We start from the raw sequence: 8,077 nt of genomic DNA on the forward strand, positions 1-8,077 counted from the left end.
GAGGTCGCACAGTCTCACAATGTTCCTGCCACATTGCCCTTTCCGGGCGGAATATAAATCACCTACCTCATAATTTTCGCGATCCTGATCTGCTCTCCGTAATCTGGGTGAAAAGCATGAATGGAAAAGTAGCGAGTAGAATATTAGCGGCTGGCAAAAGTGATTTACTCTTGTTTATTTGCATGTAGGAGTGGTAATTGCCCAACTGGTTTCTCAACTCTCGTTTTGACGAGAGACATGTTCGCCCCAGTGCTCCCGCTCTCACAGTGTTCCTTTTATGAAAATTCAATTTATGGTTCCATAAATGTGAGCGGCTGCTCCGAGTCTGGTTGCATTACTTCATTCGGTAACACAAAGGGGGGATTATGTAGAAAAGCGGTCCCGGTAAAGACCGGGCCCTCCTCAGGGACAAAGCCCCATTAACCATTTCCCCCATCCTGGGCTGTGCCGATGCACATGCACATAGACTGCTTAATTGTCATAGAGCATATTCCCTCTCACAGTCAAATTTGTTTATGCAAATACGGGTCACCAGGGAATTTTCTGGAATGCCATGGAGGCACTGCTGGGAAAATAATGACTTTTCCTGACCAGGATAGATCCCCGTGAGTCTGGCCACTGTAGATGTCCAGGCTGTTTCTTTGTTAGTGTAGAAAAGCAGCAAAAGGGTTTTGCCACTGCCCTACAAGTGAAGCTTTATAAAGGCGCCAAAAAACAAATCCGGCACTACACGATACTCTGTGCCAAGCACAGTTTTAAATCACAAACTCTATAAGCACTTCAGTCCCACGGACACAATTGGCCCAACTAATTGGCAAATCAGATAATGCTGGAAGAGGCTGCCTGCTCGTTTTTTCATACGATGCTCTCTTTCTCTGCACAATACACTCAAAGCTGCGAGTGTCTGTCTGTCTGTGGCAGCTGCTGGAGCTGCTTCATGCTGCCCGATTTAACCGCCTCAGCCTGGCACAGTGCAACACGCGCATGCCTTCCAGTAATGATGGGAGCTGTCCCACCTCGTCAAAAGGGAGAAGTCTTTCACTCTTCCATTTCTCTTACTTTCCAGTTCTCTCCATCTCTTTCTCTTCTGCTGTCAAGAGGAGTTGGAGCTCACTTCATTACATGAAATAGCCTACTCAGAACAACTGCTCAAAGGGAAATCACCCTTTTATACACAAATGCGATTGCTGCTCGATCACGGAACATTCTGCAAATGTAAATATTTGATATCTTAATGCCTACATGGTATTGATATAACGTGGTATTGATATAAGCAGTCCTGTACAACTGTATTCCTAGAACATCTCCAGGCAGACAGTAACTTCATTAGTAACTTCATTGTGTTTTCTCCATTCAGCTGAAAACCATCTCAGATGGTGTAAGAAATCACATCAAAGTCGCAGTGGGCGAAAAGTCTCTTTTGTGTGGAGCCAGCCTAGTGCCACAGTGGTAGGCAGATGAAAGAGAGATTAATGGTGGCAGGCAAGCTCCAGGGACCTGTTTCGGAAGATGATGAACTCATATAAACACCGCTAATGCCCACTGCTTCGTACAGCTCACATAATCCGCTGCTGCAGCGAGAACCGTTCACTCTATCTGGAGAGAAGAATATGTAGAAGTAGCAGTAGTGGTAGTAGTAGTAGAGGAAGAAGAAGAAGAAGAAGAAGAAGAAGAAGAAGAAGAAGAAGAAGAAGAAGAAGAAAGAAAAGGAAAAAAGCTTGCAGATAAGCTTGCAGATAAGACCAAAAGAATGTCAATACTCCTCCTAATGACAGGGCAGGTGTTTTAGTCAAACCTATTGCTAAAAGGTGTATAAAAATAAAAAGGAAATAAAATATGTACATAGCCATGCAATTCTCCAAAGCTAAACTTGTCATAGGATGCCACAGGTCAGTTCCTACATTTTCTGCTCTGCTGGCTCTGTTCTCTGCTCAACTGTAAGTGTTTATTATTGTGAAATGGACATGAAACAGCTCAGCCATGAAAGGTTAAACCATGCAAACCCACAGAGCAGGATTGTCTGGTGCAGAAACATGTAGCACATAAAAATCCCCTTCTCTTGCATCACTCACTCACAAATAGCCTCTGGAAGCAACATTAGCATAAGGGCTGTGTGTAGGGAGCTTCAAGAAGTGGGTTTCCATGGCCGAACAGCTGTACACAAGCCAAATATCAATATATGCAACACCAGGCGTCTACTGGAGTGGTGTAAAGCATGCCGCCAGTGGTCTCTGGAGCTGTAGAAGCGCGTTCTCTGGAGTGATGAATCATGCGTCACTATCTGAAATTCTGATGGACGAGTCTGGGTTTGCCAGGAGAAAGCTAGCTACCTATTGAATTCATAGAGCCTAGAGTAATATTTGCTGGAGGAAGGATTGTGGTAGGGATATTTTTCTGACTTTGCTATAGACCCCTTAGTTCCAGGGAAAGGAACTGTTAATGCTACTGCATATACAAGACATTTTAGACAATTATACATTTTAGACAATTATATATATACAAGACATTTTAGACAATTATATTCCAGCTTTAAGGCAACAGTTCGGGGAAGACAGTTTCCTATTCCAGCACAACTGCCACTGTGCACAAAGTGAGGTCCATAAAGACATGGTTGGACAAGTTTGGTGTGGGGGGGGGCTCTCCAGTACTGCACAGAGCCCTGATCTCAGTGCTAGTGAACATCAATGCATTGGAGCACCACTTGGAAGCCAGGACTTGTCCAACATCAGTGACTGAACTCGTAAATGCTCTCTTGACCAAATGGGAGAATCTTGTGCAGAGCCGTCCCAGAAGAGTGGGAGCTGTTACAGTCACCGAGGGTACTGGTTCTGGAATGGGACGTCCAACAAACGCATACAGCTGTGATGGTGATGTGTCCTCATACTTTTGACCATGTAATATAGATCACCACCCCTCATTCACAAATGAACATGACACTGAGGATGCTGACCCTGTGAGCAGACACCCCTGCCCCCTTAGTTACCCCCTCCCTGTGTACGGTCATCATCCACTTTTGCGATTGTTTTTCACATGCGCGTTCAGCAGAACGGGGGCCTATGGACTCTGGTGCTGTGCCTCACTGTTGCCAGGCGGTTTCGAAGCATAGCGTCAGCTTGCGTAATTATATTGCAACCCCCTACCTCACCCCTTATTCCCTGCAGTTCGATGTGACAGGGCAATTGCAGCGAGTAGGCATACACACAAACACAACGGTACACTAACATCGCCCGAACCTTAAACAGAGACCTTATCAAATCACTGCTGTGATTTAGTCTCTACTCTATAAGCTTGTTGGATGGCAGACCACCCCCCCCCCCCATCGCCCCCAACCCCCCACCCCGATTGGTTGAAGCCCTGAGCACTAGTCGTTCGGCTTAGCTTAAATGGATGGTGTATGCTCGTGTAGAAAAAGAGATTAATTGCCCTGTTGAAAAGGGCTTTCATTCTGTGCTGAGGTATGCAATGCTCTCTATCTATAAATGTTTATTGAATAAAGTAAATATATGGCCTCAGAGAGAATAGGCCAGTTATTGTTCCTGCGAGGAGGACCATATGTCTAAGAGGGAAAAGAAAGTAGACTATTGTCCTCATTGTATTGAAGCTAGATTACAAACCTTCAGCATAGTCTGTTTTGTTGAATTGAGAATAAAATGGCATTGAGTGTTTATAAGAGGCCGATTCCGTTAGCACATAACTGAGTCTTATCTTTTGAGGTTCAATCTAAAGTTTCATGCATAAACAATTTTCCTGCTTTCAAGCTTAACATTTGAGGTGATCCAAACTTTCTAAGCAAATTAATCTCTACTGATATTGTAGCAATGTCTCAATAAACAATCTTGATCTTCACTTTCACAATGGTGTAGAACTTATTTTCAGCGACATGGCAGTCTGCTGTTGCCATGGTTATGTCTTGCCCACTAAATATGTTTTGCAGTTTGTGTACAAAGTTGGTTCAATTATCTAGCACTGAGCTCTTTTTGAGAGCTATTACCAAATCTTATTTGTGTTCTAAGGTTGCTTAAACATTTTCCCAGTTGAGGTCTCTAGTACAAAAAAGAATAATGAAAGCAACCGCATCTCTTCAAAGAAACTGTGATTGTACCATCTGTTCCTGTGTGATCGAGAGACTTGAGGGCATATTTGTCTGGTAAAACTGTTTATTCGGCTGTTCAGTATGGATCAGGGCCCCTAGAAAGTACTTCATTTCCTGAGGTTTTCAAAACTAGTTATATGTATTATACCTATTGATTTATTTTGATTCGCCCACAGTACAGATAATTAACCCAACTTCTCCATCCAAGAGGCCATTATTTTTGGCATTGTGACCACAAGTAAACAGGCCTCTTCCAGTTTCTTCAGCTTGAGGGAAATGTACGTCTAGTGTTGCTCTGAGCTATTTCAGGGCATTATTTTTAAAAGCATTTTAAAAGTGTTTTGGAGTTTTCAGGGGTAGACAGCAGAGCCTTTGGCCTGGTGCACCTGGGCTTGGTTTAGCTCTATTTCTGTCTCACTTTATGTGTTTGGTGAGAGACTGCAGGGTTAAACAGAGGTGTCAGTTGGCCATAGGTAGCAGGAAGGGGGCGGGGGTTCAAGTTTAGGCTTCGTGACCCCAGAAGGATGAGGTGAGGGTTCGGGGAGAAGTCAGGAAGCCATTGTTTTCAGAAATTCCGATTATTTGGTTATTCTAGCTGGCCGGGGGTGCAGAGGGCCTCCCTCAGACTGCGCTTATTAACCACATGTGTGCCGGCTGAGGCAGTCCCGCTACTGGGGGAGACGCGGGAAGGTTTACTCTGAAACTGTAGCTTTCATTACCACACTGGATTTAGGAGCCCAGTGCCCTCTAGGGACCATGCAGGTCAGAGTGGGCTGATGTCATGCTCATGTATAAGTAAGTGTGTGTGTGTGTGTGTGTGTGTGTGACAGTGTGCACACAGTGATCATCAGTTCACATTTGAAGAAGGTGACTCCTGTTTATTTGGCTTTTTTGTTAAAGTCCAGCTTGCATGGTTAACTACAGGAGACATCTGTAGACTTTCATTAGCGTTTCAGCAATACTCATTTGGCACACCAAGCAGAGCCAATTAAAAATTTTAGTACTGTTTCATAAAACGCCAACATTTTCACTTTCACGTTTTTTTTAATCCCAATCAACTCACCCTTGGTAAGGATGAGCCAAAAAAAGCTCTTATACCTAAAACATGATATAAATAAAAATGTAAAAAATCATAAAACTAAATTACAAGTACACAATTGTCACTCGTTAAAATTGACATGCCTGCCTATTTATTTGACCTTATTCAAGCACCGGGAACTCTTAAGTGGTCATCCTGTTGACTTCCATGACTTCCTGTTTCACTGAAGTATAAATATGAGATGACAGAAAAGCCAAACTTTGTCATCCAGAAAAATGAAAATACCCAATAAAACAAGAAAATACACAATACAGTGAGACAAAAGCTGACATATCTACTGTTAGAGTAATATTTAAGATGTTCCCAATAAACCTGCATGTAGAGGATAGACATATATTTGCTACCAACAGCACAACGAGTACAAGGCTTGAGAGGGAAAACTTTCTCCAAGAATCCCAGTTGGACAACTGCAGAAGCTTGGGTCACAGACTCTCCAAAACTACAGTTAGGCGGCACATCCGTACCGGCACACTATTTGTAAATCTTGCCAGAAGAAAGACGCTGTCATCAATCCCCAAAAGGAAAAAAGCAGTCACAGATGTCATTTCTTCCCTAATACTTGTTTACGCCTCTCCTCGTCCTAATAACAGTGCTAATCCTGTCAGGTAAGGATTCCACCAGAGTCTTGAGTTTCTGTCAGTTTTAGCCCACTCTTCCACTAACAGGTGGTGAAACTCAGCCAGAGTTCCTGGCTGCCTGCTTCATTGTTTCACCTGCCATTCTTAATCATCCCAAGTATTCGATGGAACAGTCAAAGTTTTCCAGTGATCCCTTATGCTCGCTGGACCAGTCACACATGGATGCTGCCCTGTGCACCCTATATTCTGAAATGTATGAGTGTGAATGTTGTGTTCTGCTTGGACACGAAGCACAGAATGATATCTGTGGTTGTTCAGAGACACTCTATAGATATGTTAAAGTTGACACGAAAACCAAAGCAACGTATTGACACGGAACAATGACGCGCTATTGGTGGACACGGCACTTTTTTTTTTGTCTGCGAGCTTAACTGCCTGGAGTTTGCTTTACTTGGAACTTGAACAATATAGAGTTGTTGTTGTTGTTTTTTTCTGGGATCAAACACCAGAGGTATCTTTGATTTTAAGAGGCAAAGTCATGCAGAAAAGATCTTCATCCCTGCAGCAAAGGATGCTGGTGGATGTTGGTGATTGTTGTGGGGCAGCGTGTCATCCAAAGGCCTCACACACCTCATTATGTACATGACATCGTGGACTTTATCAATCACCAGGGGACCTTAGATCAACATCCCATGTAGCTGCCAATGCCAGCAGGTTAAGACCAGGCAATGCATGCAGCCTAGGACAGTAAACCCCACACAGACACACACAGTGCAGTCACTGCACGGACCAGTGAGTTACTTGCAGTTGCCATCACAGTGACTTGATCACCCTATCAAAACCACAAACGATGATCTAGGACTTACATCTGGGGGCCCAGTAACTCATAGTTTCCTCTCTTATTGGGACTACTGAAATCACTTTTATTTTCAGTGCTTATCAATCCTGCGCAGAGATAAGAAAAAAACATTTTAAACATGTTAAAACAATAGACATATTAAACATTTTAAACATATAAACACAATAGATATTACATTAGGGAAGGCCATATTAAAAAACAACATATTAAGAAGCATGGTATAGATGAGATTGTGAATATTGTACTGTAGAACTGTACTATGGCTCATGTGCAGTACATAATTCCTGGTTTGTAATTTCGATGTACAGAGGCAACGTGGCCGACTATGGGGAGCAGGGTCAGCGCTGGCTCAGGCGGCCAGAGCTGATGGAGCTCCTGGTTTATTGGAGATGATGGCACAGGAGAAAAGCCTGTCCACGTGCTTTAGAGCCAGTTCCTGTTTTCCAGGGACAAGTTTTCTTTCAGTAAGTTCCATTCGTTCTCTTTCTATGCAAAATGGAACATACAGAAAATATATACCAATATATTCTGTTTAGATTTAAGAATATACCAACATTGACAACATATCGGCTATGTATCAAAGCAACTTAAGCACTGCAGAACTAGCTGAGACGAGAAGAGAACATTTTAAATGGTACACGTTGTTCCCTAGTGTTCCAGTTGTATTTCAAAGATATCTGTTTGCACTGAACCTAAAGGCTGACTTGTGAGCCATAGTGTTCCAGGAGTTCGAGAGTGCACAGAGATGTACTTGTGTAATTGTAGCACTAGGGTGGGTGGGGGGGGGGGGGGTGTTTACTTCATGCTCTGTGCCTGTAAGCCTGTCTAAATCTGAACCAACCATTAGCGTAATCATGAAGACACTCTGTCTCTCTTTGTCCCTTGCGTGGTTTACTTGTCAGCCTGCCTTTATTTGATTGATTGATTGATTTATTTGTTTGTTTGTTTAGTTATTTTACGACACTACACACTCATTAGCACCATAAAGTTAGGAGTGAGAAATAGACTGAGAGAAAGCGAGAGACGAAGGACAATCAAACCCCCAGAACTCACAGAATGAAAGTGTGGCAGTCAGAGAGTGAGAGGGAGCGAGGCCTGGTCCTCAGAACAGAGCGCTGTCTCGCGGCGTGGACAGCATGTCAAGGGGGCAAAGGTGGTTCAGATTCTGCTGGCTGACTTGTTGGTCAGAAACAGCCAAATAGCCGGTGGTCACGTTGAGGGTCCCCCAGCATACACACGCGGACATCTAACAGGCATGGGCTTCCTGCGATCATCGCTCCTGTTAGGTTTAAGGGAGGTTATGTAAGATTAGTGGATTCCTGCACAGGGAATCGACATTCGCAGGCGCTGTTAATGCTACTGAATGTCTCGATTTGCGCTATTCCACACTAATCATTCGAAGTTCCTCGTTGTCACTTTAGAATGAAAGGACGCAGCATCTGACTTTT

This window comes from Electrophorus electricus, chromosome 8 (genome assembly GCF_041902795.1).
Source record: "Electrophorus electricus isolate QZ-2024a chromosome 8, ASM4190279v1, whole genome shotgun sequence".
NCBI lineage: Eukaryota > Metazoa > Chordata > Actinopteri > Gymnotiformes > Gymnotidae > Electrophorus > Electrophorus electricus.